A 14750-nucleotide genomic window follows, 5' to 3' on the forward strand; every position below is an offset into this window, starting at 1 on the left:
AAAACAAACAACAGATAAGAAAGAACTTTATAAGGTGAAACATAAATAGAAAATAAAATACATTTGCCAAATTCTCTGGGGGGTTCAGAGAAAAAAAGTCTTCATCTCTCCGAACATCTTTTCTCAGACAAAGAAAAAAAAAAAAACACAACAGTCACCTGAATTTCCCATGGGTCCCACCAAATAGATAAACACCCACTGGAAATGATCATAAACATAATCATAGACTCTAAATTGGTATATAAAAACAAGTTCCTAATTCTGAGCCTATTCATTTATCTCTCCTTCAGCAAACATACAATGAATACCAACAACTTTCCAAGCCCTTGAAACATTTTTTTAAAAAACATCAATTAGACAGTACTTTCAGTCATTCAGAAAGCTTCTTGCTTATAGGGGTGGGGTGCTCATGTATGTATCCTTATAGCCACAGTACAGTATTGGGTTTAACAAGTTACACATGCCTGATTCAAACTAATAAGACATGGTACTTGAGTTGAGCCTTAAAAAATTAGTAGGTGATATTTCATTTCCCACTAATGAGAATCACAAAATTCCAAAATGTGACAATAAACACTACTGTAAACAATGCAGAGAAACACGCTCTCATAAACATTGCTGTTGAGAATGTAAGATGGTACAAATTTTATGGCAAAGAACTTGGCAATACAGACATATCTTTCCCTGTATTGCTGAGACTCAGCAGTCCCACCTCCTGGAATGTATGTAAGATACACCAACAAAAAATGAAAAGACATATGCCCAAGTCTATTCACTGCAGCCTTATGCATAATATCAAAACTGGACAAAACCCAAAGTCCATCAACAGGAAACATGTTGAATAAAACAGGGTCCACTCAAAAAAATAGAATATCACATGATCAACTAAAAGAAAGGGGGTGAGGAGGAAGGTCTCTTGCACATGATCTCCAGAATACATTGTTAAGTGACAAAGCTAGCTGAAGATATGCATTAGTATGTTACCATTTAGGAAAGGGGGTATATAAATTAACAAACATATTTGCTTATTTTTAAATGGAGCAGGAGAAAAAATGAAAGTAAAAGTGTTAGTTGATCAGTCGTGTCCAACTCTTTGTGACTCCACGGACTGTAGCCCACCATGCTCCTGTCCAAGGAATTCCCCAGGCAAGAATACTGCAGTGGATTGCATTCCCTTCTCCAGAGGAATCTTCCCAACTCAGGGACCAAACCCAGGTCTCCTGCACTGCAGGTGGATTCTTTACAGTCAGAGCCACCAGGGAAGCCTGGAGAAAGAATAGTCTTTTCAATAAATACCACTGGGAAAACTGTATACTTAACATCCAAAAGAATGGAGTTGACCTTTATTACACAATATAGAAAAATTAAAATGGTTCAAAGACCTAAATATAAGACCTAAAACTACACATGTCTTAGAAGAAAACAGGAGAAAAGCTTCAGGAAAAGAAAAAAAAAAAATTAAGAAAGAAAGAAATTTTTTAAAAAAAGGAACAGTAGGTTTTCAATTGGCTAAAATAAGTAAAAGACCATGCCAGCAAAAAGGAACTAAGTTCACAATGGTAACAGATATGGGAAAGTAGGGCTTTGTTCTGGGAAGTGAAAAGCCTGGATTACCTGAAGAATGGGTTATGTATAGAGGATATAAAGCATACGCCATAAAGGAGAGGGCTTCTTAAAAAAGGTTAATGCATTTGGACATTATTCCATAGGCAATAAGAAACCCTGGAAGGTTTTCTTTATCAAAGAGGCACGTAATAAAATAGAACTTAATACCAATAATAGTTTGGTTTTGTATTGACCTTTACTCTTTTTATTTTTCCTTTTTTAAGCTGTGTTGCCTGGCATGTGGGATCATAGTTCCTCAATCAGCGATGAGCCCCACGTTCCCTGTAGTGGAAGTACAGTCTTAGTGAACCACCAGGGAAGTCCCTTGATCTTTACTCCTTACAAACTGCTTTCATAGACACATGATCTCATTTGATCTCTGCCACAACTCTGTGGTAGAGGTTTTGTTACTACTTGTCAGTGAAATAATCTTTAAGACATATTTTAATAATCTTTAAGACAAATCATAAGACATACACCCATATCTTATGATTTCAAATTCAATCTGCTTCAAATCTACTTCCATTGTAGGAAGATCGAAGTGTTGAAGTTGTGTACAAAATACACTGAAAGGAGAAGACACTGAAGGCAACAGGGCAGCTCCTGAAGAACAAAGTAACTGCTGAGACAGACCTGGCGATTAGGAGCCAGTGTCTAGCCAAGCAATTCAAAACAAATGAGCAGGCCCCTTCTCTTCTAGTAAGTTTGACTCTGTTCTAAAGGCAGCAGGAACAGGATTATGGAGATGATCTCAAATTTCTTTAAAATTCCCCCACTGACCACTGTCCTAGGTATAGAGCATTGCCACATGGGTGCCTGGAGCATTCATTCTTCTCAATGGGCACTAACATTGCAAGCCAAGGACAGGGAGAACCTTGATCGCTACAGGGTTCTGAACTGCACTCCATGCTTCCAATTGCTTAGTGAAGACCCAGATCACATCACCCCCACAGAATGAAATTAGACGCCTCTTCCAATGTGACAAAGATGTTTGTTTAAATGACAACTGTAGGATTCCCCCAAGGACATGTGGACCATGTGAAAACTGGGAGTACAGAGCTCACAGCTGTTCATTTCAACAGTCAACGCTGGACAACTGGTAAGAATCTAAACAATTTTTTATTGTTTAAGTCTTAGGTGCTGTTGTTTTTCTTTTCTTTTCTTTTTTTTTTTTTTTTTTTGGCTGTTGTTTTTCTAATAGCTTCCCTGCTAATGATGCAAATTTGATCTCTCAAAATAAGGATTTTTTCAGGAAAAATGTCTGCTGTATGTTAACAATGACTAGTGTTTGACTCAACTTTTCTAACACTGAAATATAAAGTGATTAAGATGAAAATTTCCTAACATCATATTACCTTTAAAGGCTATTTTCTAAGACAGTTAAAAGGTTAAAGTCTAGATTTGTTTCAAGACCTCCCTCCCACCAGATTCTGTGTTGGAGTAACCTGAGGTTTCACAAGACTCTAAGCATAGACTCACTCACCTAGTTCAGATCCTTCTTCAGGTTCTCTGAGAAATGCTGATAGAAGTGTTAAAGCAAAGGATTAACATCCCTCACCCAAATTCCCTAAAACAGTACTAATAGTTTTCTTTTTTTCTGCTTTTTGTTTGCTTGATGTATTTTAGCTCAAGAAATCCTATATTTATAAGGTATCTTTTGTTGAAGTCCACTATGTGCTGTGTGCTGTGCTTAGTTGCTTCAGTCATGTCCAACTTTTTTTGACCCCGTGAACTGCATCTCACCAGGTTCCTCTGTCCATGGGATTCTCTGGGCAAGAATACTGGAGTGGGTTGTCATTTCCTTCTCCAGGGGATCTTCCCGACCCAAGGATCAAACCTGTATCTCCTGCATTGCTGGTGGATTCTTTACTACTGAGCCTACAAAATTGCTAAAAGCAGAGTTGTAGTTGATGGAAATAGGAAAAGAGGTGAGGGAGAAATAGAGAACTGATCATCCTCCCTGTGCCCAAAGTCTTTTGCTGGACAGAGTAAAACTGTTGACCTTGAAGATTTCTGAGGTAGCTTAGAATCTGATGCATGATCTTCAAGATTTAGGAGCATTAAAAAACTGAGTTAGACTGACCTCCTGGGTGTGAATAACAGAGCGGTCTACCTGACCTCTTCACTTGTTCATTCTTTCCACAGTTATTTGCTGGATATTTACAAGGTGCCAGACACTGTTCTTGGCACAAGGGGTAGAGCAGGAAACAAAAGAGACTATTTTTCTCCTCTCACAGAGCTTACATGATAGTGGGGGAAGATGTTTAATAAAGACATAAATAAATGTATGTATGTTCTATGTGATAGGAAATGGATATGAAGAAAAGTAAAATAAGGTAAGAGAATAATAGTAAGAGGGTATACACATATGAATGTGAGTGTGTGTGCTCTCTTATGTGGTAGGCAGGAAAGGATTCCCATGTGAGGGTGACCTTTAAATGGGGAATCAATAAAGTGAAACACCTGGAAAAAGAGCTATTCAGGTGGAAGAAACAGTAAGTAGGAAAGCACTGAAGCAAGAGAGCTTGGCATGTTTGAGGAAGAGTGAGGAAGTCAGAGTGGCAGGAGCCAAACAATGAAGAGTGAGAGAAGTAGATGAGGCCAGGAAGACATCAGCTCTTACAGGGAAGAGGCAAGGTCATCCTTGATGTTGCTCTGAAAGGGGCAAGCTGCAAGTTATGGAGTCGATGGTCAATAAGCATGTGTTGAGGAGAATCAGAAAGTCCACTGTTTCAATAAAAAGAACAAGTTAAAGGTAATACATAATTTCTTAGTTCTTCCATGAGAAAGTCTGAGGTGGAAATTTTGTAATATATTTGTCTGATTAGAGTTCAGAACATCTTCTCCCTCCCTAGTGACCCCTGTCTTGGGGACAAAGTGCCCTCGGTGTTTTCAGGGCCACAATCTCCCACCAGTCAGTTTCTGATGTTCTTATTGCTCGGATTACATAGGATGGCGTGTTCCAAGGAAAATGATGATTCTTGAAGGATAAACGCCATTAGTAGATTAGATCCCCTGGATGAAATCACTTTTGTTTTAGATCAGAAAAGAAACCAGTTGTTGCAAAATCAATGGCTTTGCACTATAGCCCTGAGCTTTACTGTACTTCTGTCAAGTGTAGTTTTGGTCAACGATGTCACTCCCTCAGTCACTTAGTGCTGCATTAAGCACAATTCCAGAGCTAAACTGATATGAGGCAAAAACAGGTTGACTCTTTTACTTGAATTTCTGGGAACAGGCCACTTTTATCATGATTTCTTAGGTGGGGCAATTTTCAAATGAGGTTTTATGGCAAGCTTTATAAAATCTCACCAAACAAGCGTATGTCTTGTGTTTCTTTTTGAAAGGAAAGCCATAGTTTCATTGTTCCCACTCTTGGCACCCACTATCCAGCAAGAAACAGGAATGACTGTTTTTCTGATCCCTTTTGCAATTTGTAAATAAAGGGGACGACCCAGGATGAGATGGCTGGATGGCATCACGGACTCGATGGACGTGAGTCTGAGTGAACTCCAGGAGATGGTGATGGACAGGGAGGCCTGGCGTGCTGCGATTCATGGGGCCGCAAAGAGTCAGACACGACTGAGCGACTGAACTGAACTGAACTGAAATGAGTTAACAACAACAAGAAAAGTCATTCTGTTTGTAACTCTAAATATATTAAGACTGCCAGACTATTTTAAAAAATGCAATCTTTGATTTTTACTTAAAGGGACATTTTATCTTTGTTGTAATGAGACTAATTCCAGATCACACACCCAAAAAAAGCCCTAAATCTCTGCAACATAAGATAATGAAGTAACTTAGATTGTTGACTGCAGGTGAAACAAAGAAGAGTAGAATATTTTGTAGGCCTATTATGAGTAGAAGCAGGACATTATATTTAAATTGCATGACATTAAAAGTCAAAAAGGATAAGAACTTTTGTAGTCAGAGAGTTTGGTTTGGTTCCTCATCAGCATCCTTTGTGCCCTGATATATCAGAATGCAACTCAAGTGGTAGGCCTCTTACTCTTTTTATCTTTCTCTGCCACACAGTGGGTACCCTACAGACCTGGTGGAGAGGGTAAGTCAGCAGCCCTGATCTTACCTTACACAGTTGGGTTTACAAAAAGATATTCACTGCTAGAGTTCACGATGAAAGTCCTGCCAAACTCCTTGATGACCATGAGGTAGATCAGCCACCCACCTGCTCCGGGTATGAACTCCCTCAACTTTCCTCACAATAAATACTACTTAGACTAGAATGACCAGCCAGCTAGGACTGCCCATGACTGAGGAACTGACTGAGATCTGGGACTTCCGGTGCTAAAATTGGGAAAGTCCCAGGCAAAGCTGAGGAAATGCTCACTCTAAGCTGGACCCCCTGCCCTCCCCGCCGGAAATGTGCAGCAGCTCTTGACTGGCAGCTGTGGACACTGGGCACTGGTGGGAGTTTTGCTTCTCCCTTCCACTGTACTGGGGGTAACACCTCACTGTCCAGGCCTTTGGGAAGTCCTCTCGATTGTCCAGTACCAGGGTAACCTTTGACGATTTCCACACTGGCAAAATGGGGATGATAATTGTGCCTACTTTCTAATTCTTGAGGATTAATTAAGCTAATATTAACATGGATAAAGTGCTTACAGCAAAGCGTGCACTTGATCAGTGCCTAACAAACATTACCCACTGTCATTATGGTCATTAGTTTCCGGATGGGAGAGAAATGCTGCAGGACTTCACATTGTAGTTGGCACTGTCCTAATGAATCTTAAGCATCTTATGCACATTATCTTTTCAAAAGTAAGAAAGAAAGAAAGCAGGAAAGGGACAAAAGAAGGAAGGAGGGAGAGAGGGTAGGAAGGAAAGAAACATTATGGTCAGTAAAGTCAGTAAGATTTATCTACTTTCTTAAAAAGTGCTCAGGCCCTAGATGTAAGGAATGCTACACTTACAAGCTGCATAGAGAAGTCAGAACCAGCTAATGAAACTTAGGAGTCATCCTTTTAGGTTGAAAGAAATGATCTAATAAAAATTTATATTAAGGTCTCAATTTTGGGTGAGATGAATGATATACAAGATATATAAGGGTGGTTCACATTATAATGGGAAACATAATTATGATGTGAATTAAAAAAGGAAATGCTTCTGGAGAGACAGCAGAACTAAAAAACCAAGGGACAGAAGGCTAGAGTTAAATTCCCAGCTCTGACTCTTACTAAATGAATGACATGGGACAGAACACATAATTTGCTCTGAGCTTCAGTCAATTCCCTTGCAAAAGCAGAGATATTAATATTGACCTACCTCAATGTGCTGTTGTGAGAATTTATTGAATCGATGCTTTCAAATATACACTGTAAATGAAAAATATTATACAAGCATAAGGCACTTGCCTTGGCTCTCTGCCTAGAATTTATATTCTTCCAGGACAAGGGCCCACCCTACCCATTTCTCTCTTACCAGTCTTCTGATTGAATTCTGCCTATCTGATGGTATCCACTCACATTCTGTTATCTTTTTCTGTGGCCTGATAGCTAGGGCCTTAGTACCATTTGCCACTGCCAGAGCTTTATGCCATTCCAGTTGCTGTGGTGTACTTGCCAAATCACTGACCCCATTCTTGACTATCTTTCTGGCCAACCCAACCCCCATAAGTCCAAGTTATGATATGCTCCAAGGTGTCATTTCAGAACTAGTCCCACATATAACTTACTGACATTCAAAACATACAACATCCATACCTAGTTTGTTTGTTCAGTCACAAAGATTTCTTAAAGTTCTTGAGATCAAAGTACCTTGTATCTAAAAAAGGCGATATCCACAGCAATAGATATAAATATAAATGCATGCATATTCACCAATTTACTTCACCTTAAGTTTTTATCTCCATAAAAAATAAAGGCTTCTGTTCAATCAAATAGTCATGAAAATTGCTTATGGTTGTCTGAGGAAGCCTTACAAACAGCTGAGAAAAGGCGAAGCTAAAGGCAAAAAAAGAAAAGGAAAGCTATACCGACCGGTCTGAATGCAGAGTTCCAAAGAATAGCAAAGAGAGATGAGAAAGCCTTCCTAAGTGATCAATGCAAAGACATAGAGGGAAACAATAAAATGGGAAAGACTAGAGATCTCTTCAACAAAATTAGAGATATTAAGGGAACATGTCATGCAAAGATGGGCACAATAAAGGACAGAAATGGTATGGACCTAACAGAAACAGAAGATCTGAAGAAGAAGTGGCAAGAATACACAGAAGAACTATACAAAAAAGATCTTCATGACCCAGATAACCACAATGGTGTGATCACTCACCTATAGCCAGACATCCTGGAGTCCGAAGTCAAGTGGGCCTTAGGAAACATCGCTATGAACAAAGGTGGTGGAGGTGATGGAATTCCAGTTGAGCTATTTCAAATCCTAAAAGATGATGCTGTGAAAGTGCTACACTTAATAAGCCAGCAAATTTAGAAAAGTTAGCAGTGGCCACAGGACTAGAAATGGTCCATTTTCATTCCAATCCCAAAGGAAAGCAATACCAAACAATGTTCACTCATTGTTGTACTCATCTCACACACTAGCAAAGTAATGTTCCAAATTCTTCAAGCCAGGCTTCAACGGTACAAGAACCGAGAACTTTCAGATGTTCAAACTGAATTTAGAAAAGGCAGAGGAACCAGAGATCAAATTGCCAACATCTGCTGGATCATGAAGAAAGCAAGAGAGTTCCAGAAAAATATCTACTTTTGCTTTATTGACTATGCCAAAGCCTTTGACTGTGTAGTTCACAGCCAACTGTGGAAAATTCTTCAAGAGATGAGAATACCAGAACACCTTCTGTGCTTCCTGAGAAATCTGTATGCAGGTCAAGAAGTAACAGTTAGAACTGGACATGAAACAACAGACTAGTTCCAAATCGGGAAAGGAGTACATCAAGGCTGAATATTGTCACCCTGCTAATTTAACTTCTATGCAGAGTATATCATGTGAAATGCCGGGCTGAATGAAGCACAAGCTGGAATCAAGATTACCGGGAAAAATATCAATAACCTCAGATAGGCAGATGACACCACCATTATGGCAGAAAGCGAAGAAGAACTGAGGAACCCCTTAATGAAAGTGAAAGAGGAGAGTGAAAAAGCTGGCTTAAAACTCAACATTCAGAAAACTAAGATCATGGCATCCAGTCCCATCACTTCATGGCAAATAGACTGGGAAACAATGGAAACAGTGACAGACTTTATTTGCTTGAGCTCCAAAGGCACTGCACATGGTGACTGCAGCCATGAAATTAAAAGGTACTTACTCCTTGGAAGAAAAGTTATGATCAACCTAGACAGCATATTAAAAAGCAGAGACATTACTTTTCCAACAAAGGTCCATCTAGTCAAGGCTATGGTTTTTCCAGTGGTCATGTATGGATGTGAGAGTTGCACTATAAAGAAAGCTGAGTGCCAAAGAATTGATGCTTTTGAACTGTGGTGATGGAGAAGACTCTTGAGAGTCCCTTGGACTGCAAGGAGATCCAACCAGTCCATTCTGAAAGAGATCAGTCCTGAATATTCATTGGAAGGACTGATGCTGAAGCTGAAGCTCCAATTCTTTGGCCAACTGATGGAAAGAACTGACTCACTGGTAAAGACCCTGATGCTGGCAAAGGTTGAAGGCAGGAGGAGAAGGGGATGATAGAGGATGAGATGGTTAGATGGCATCACTGACTGGATAGATATGAGTCTGAGCAGGCTCCAGGAGTTGATGATGGACAGAGAAGCCTGGTGTGCTGCAGTCCCTGGGGTTGCAAAGAGCTGGACACGACTGAGTGACTGAACTGAACTGATATTAACAGTTTCTAGATTGCATCTGAAAGTCTTCTCTAATTAGGTAAGCCATTCATGTTACTTTTTTGAAGATTCTTAGATCGAGTTTTTTTCATTGTAAATAATTACAGCTTTAAAATTACCAAAATGTCTATACAATAATTAAATTTCTACCCGCTGGATTATTTTCCTGGGGAAAAATATTCAGTCACTTGTTGAGCTAAGTCTAAAAGCAATCCATTGGATTAACTGATATTTTAATTAATATTATAAAAGAGGAAAATGTTTAGTTAAATAACGGTATGTTCTCTTAATATTTAATTCACAGCAAATCACTCTAAATACAAAACTAAATCCTTTTATCTTATTTGAGAATAATAAAAATACAATTTTAAAAATAATAAAAATACAATTGAGTCTTGTTACCTTGATCTTTGAGATTTGGGAAAGGGCGAAGAAAGGAGACAGCAGGATACCATGTGAATATCAAATGACACCTAATGGTTTTTAAAACCCCAGCAAAGATTTTGTGCTTCACCAAGCTCTTCTCAGGCACAGAAGGGAAAAAAATATGTGATAGCCATGACAGAGTACTACAATTATGCCATAGAAGCAATTCTTATTCCAAAATGGAAAGCTACATATCAAACTAAAAGAACTCCAGGTCTTTTACATTTTACACTGGACTAATAATTTTTATTGCTATTTTTAAAGGATGTCAGTTTCTACTTTCTAAGAAACTGAATTTAATTTGCTCTTCTCCAATTATTAATCCTCTTTCGGCTCATCCCTAGATTGCAAAGAAAAATATTAGTGAGCTCGTAATGACTTTACCTGAATTTTTAAGTAGAATACAAACTGTTTCAGCTTTCTCATAGGACATGCCAGTTTGCTATAGCCAACTACATTAAGGAAGTATGCCTCGTTCCATTGTGATTGGGGATGACTGGTGATGGGGATGACTGGCAATGGAACTCAGATCTGGGTGAGTTTCAGCATCCATTGTCATGGGTTATATGCTCCCATGTGTGTTAGTCGCTCAGTTGTGTCTGACTCTGTGACCCCATGAACTGTAGCCCACCAGGCTCCTCTGTCCATAGAATTCTCCTGGCAAGAGGGTTCCCATGCCCTTTTCCAGTATGCTCCGATAGCTTTCTGTATCTTTCTTTCAAAGAGTTTACCAGTTCATATTTATATGCTGCTGCTGCTAAATCACTGCAGTCATGTCCGACTCTGTGAGACCCATAGACAGCAGCCCACCAGGTTCCCCTGTCCCTGGGATTCTCCAGGCAAGAACACTGGAGTGGGTTGCCATTTCCTTCTTCAATGCATGAAAGTAAAAAGTAAAAGTCAAGTCGCTCAGTAGTGTCCCACTCTTAGCAACCCATGGACGGCAGCCTACCAGGCTCCTCCATCATTAGGATTTTCCAGGTAAGAGTACTGGAGTGGGTTGCCATTGCCTTCTCCTCATATTTATATATTTATGTGATAATATTGCTGATGTCTTTCTCCCTAATATGACAGAAAGATCCAGGACAAAAAGGGTAAGATCAATTTTTCCCACCAACGTATATTCCAGCACCCAGTTCAGTGGGTACCTAGAATGTAGTAAGTGTGCATAACACTTTATGAGAAAAAATGAATACAATATAATTCAGTGTTATTTTCAAGGAATATTTAAGAATGGAGAATTCTAGGGACAGAGGAGCCTGCTGGGCTACAGTCCACAGGGTCGCAGAGTCAGACATGACTGAGCGACTAACACACACACAGTACGAGTCACTTGGTATGTCCCATGTAATGAAATTCTGCAAGAGGTGTTTTTCAACAATCAATTAATAACACCACAATTAGAGCATGCCCCACTTTCCCTGTAATTTTTTTGCAGAGGCTGGTTTCAACCTTCTCTAACAAGCATGGTGACAGCCCTTTTGCACCCTATACTAAGAGCATTCTATCATATATTTGGTGTTCTACAGTTTGTCCTTATAGTCCAATAGAAAATTCAGAACTCCAAAAACAAAACACTCCTTAGAAGCATATCCCCTAATCTGTTACACCAGTAATAGTAATATGAGAAAAAAAAAATTTCACTTTTTCCCTTCACGTGGTGTGAACATCTCAGAGATCTCCTATAGTATGGTGGGGTAATTCCGTGGTTCTCAAACTTCAGCATGCATCAGAATCATATGGAGAACCTATTTTAACAGATTGGACAAAGTGATCTCACTCAGAGTTTGTGATTCCACAGGTCCAATGTGGGGTCTGAGAAATTTTGTTTCTAACAAGTGTCCAGGTGGTACTGATACTGCTGATCTGAGGACTATACTTTGAAAAGGGCTAGTGTAGTTAAGAACTAGGCTCAATTCCAGGTATATTCCTGTTTGAAACAGTCTCATACAGAAAATCATAAATGCTGGTAGAAAAGACAAATTATCAGAGAGTGCTACATAACATATACTACACAATACATTATTAAATAACCAGCTTGCCTTGTTTTTTTTTTTTCTTTTTTTCAATAACACATCATCAGAGATTATCTTGTTTCACTTTTTAATAACTAAAATGGGGGAAGGGGAAAATCTCCAAGTTATTTTTGTCCTCAGTAAAAACCACCTCTATTGATTCCCTGTCCTTCAGTGCCTCAAGGGAGTCACTTATCCTCTTTAGGCATTATCCACTTATCTGTAAAAATGGATATATCAGTACCTATCCCAGTGAATTCCTGTAAGGATTAAATGAAATCCTAAACGGAAAATACTTAGCCCCAAAAATGGTCTGTAAATGGTAGCTGCTAAGTTTTTACTAAACTGTCTACTCAAGAAAGTCAATTCCAATGGTCCTGGGACCAGTGTCTGAAACTACTTCTATCTCTAATACATTAATTGCTTACAGCAATAATTTTAAAAGATGGAAGGCGGGAGGAGAAGGGGATGACAGAGGGTGAGATGGTTGGATGGCATCACCAATGCGATGGACATGAGTTTGAGTAGGTTCCAGGAGTTGATGATGGACAGGGAAGCCTGGCCTGCTGCAGCCCATGGGGTCACAAAGAGTCAGGACTGAGTGACTGAACTGAACTGAAAAACTTTAAACTGTAAAGAAAACGTTCAGTTATGTTCTAGGTATTCTGCTTACTCTGGCAGAGAACTGTTTGATTTGGAAATTTCGGCACAGGGCAACAAGACAGCATCCTCCCAAATATACAAAATTTAAAGAATCACCTGGAGCACCACTTAAATATGCAAGTTTCTGAGCTCCACCCCAAACAACCAAAACTATCTACAAGAGAGCGGTCTAGCTGATTATTTAAAAGTAAACAGTTTCCCATTACTTCATGACAAATAGATGGGGAAACAGTGGAAAGAGTGTCAGACTTTATTTTGGGGGGCTCCAAAATCATTGCAGATGATGACTGCAGCCATGAAATTAAAAGATGCTTACTCCTTGGAAGAAAAGTTATGACCAACCTAGATAGCACATTAAATAGCAGAGACATTACTTTGCCAACAAAGGTCCACTTAGTCAAAGCTTTGGTTTTTCCAGTAGTCACCTATGGGTGTGAGAGTTGGACTATAAAGAAAGCTGAGAGCCAAAGAATTGATGCTTTTGAACTGTGGTGTTGGAGAAGACTCTTGAGAGTCCCTTGGACTGCAAGGAGATCCAACCAGTCCATCCTAAAGGAGATCAGTCCTGAATATTCATTGGAAGGACTGATGCTGAAGCTGAAACTCCAATTCCTTGGCCACCTGATGAGAATTGACTCATTTGAAAAGACCCTGATGCTGAGAATGATTGAAGACGGGAGGAGAAAGGGACAACATTGGATGAGATGGTTGGATGGAATCACCGACTCAATGGACATGAGTTTGAGTAATTTCCAGGAGTTGGTGATGGACAGGGAAGCCTGGCATGCTGCACTCCATGGGGTTGCAAAGAGTCGGAAAGGACTGAGAGGCTTAACTGAACCAATTAGTCCAGGTGATTTTTCTGATCAGCAAGCTTGGGAAACAAGGAAGGGACCTCCCATTCCCCTCTAATAATGACTATTACACGCCCTAAACATCGTTTCTCGAGAAGGCAATGGCACCCCACTCCAGTACTCTCGCCTGGAAAATCCCATGGATGGAGGAGCCTGGTAGGCTGAAGTCCATGGGGTCGCCAAGAGTCGGACACGACTGAGCGACTTCACTTTCACTTTTCACTTTCATCCATTGGAGAAGGAAATGGCAACCCACTCCAGTGTTCTTGCCTGGAGAATCCAGAGACAGGGGAGCCTGGTGGGCTGCCGTCTATGGGGTCGCACAGAGTCGGACACAACTGAAGCGACTTAGCAGCAGCAGCAGACATCGTTTCTATTTCTTCATTCAGTTCAGCCACTCAGTCCTTTCCGACTCTTTGCAACCCCATGAACCGCAGCATGCCAAGTCTCCCTGTCCATCACCAACACCCAGAGTCCACCCAAACCCATGTCCATCAAGTTGGTGATGCCATCCAACCATCTCATCCTCTGTCTTCTCTTTCTCCTCCTGCTCTCAATCTTTCCCAGCATCGGGGTCTTTTCACATGAGTCAGCTCTTCGTATCAGGTGGCCAAAGTTCTGGAGTTTCAGCTTCAACATCAGTCCTTCCAATGAACACTCAGGACTGATCTCCTTTAGTATGGACTGGTTGGATCTCTTTGCAGTCCAAGAGACTCTCAAGAGTCTTCTCCAACACCACAGTTTAAAAGCATCAATTCTTCGGAGCTCAGCCTTCTCTATAGTCCAACTCTCACATCCATACTGGAAAAACCATAGCGTTGACTAGATGTACCTCTGTTGACAAAGTAACGTCTCTGCTTTTTAACATGCTGTCTAGGTTGGTAACTTTCCTTCCAAGGAGTAAGCCTCTTTTAATTTTATGGCTGCAATCACCATCAGGCTATTATTTACCAGGAAATTTCATAAGTCCTTTCTGTCTTACTGTTTGTTTTTTGAGTTGAACAAAAGTCACCTGGCGAGGCCAGCTGCAAATGGGGTATTTTTTTGTTGGTGCTTTGAAAAGGTTCTCAGTGTTTTTGGTTAACTCGCCCTTTCAAACTAGTCGGAGCATGTGCCTCATTTCTGAATTGCCCCCTCTTGAACTTCCTCTTACAGCGTCTCCTTATTGATCTCTCCCTTAGGTCTAGCTTGTTTGTCCCTTAGCTTCATTTCTAGAGTAGAACATTTGGTGCTTTCCCAGTTCACGAGGCTTTGCTGGAATAGACGATTTCCAGGGATTTTACATGCTGGCCAAAACAGTTTGTTCAGAACCGTGACGCCAGGGCCGAGGGCTGGCAGCCAGTCCGGCGAGCCTTTCCTGACTCTGCACA

Source organism: Ovis aries, chromosome 2, assembly GCF_016772045.2.
Source record: "Ovis aries strain OAR_USU_Benz2616 breed Rambouillet chromosome 2, ARS-UI_Ramb_v3.0, whole genome shotgun sequence".
Lineage (NCBI taxonomy): Eukaryota > Metazoa > Chordata > Mammalia > Artiodactyla > Bovidae > Ovis > Ovis aries.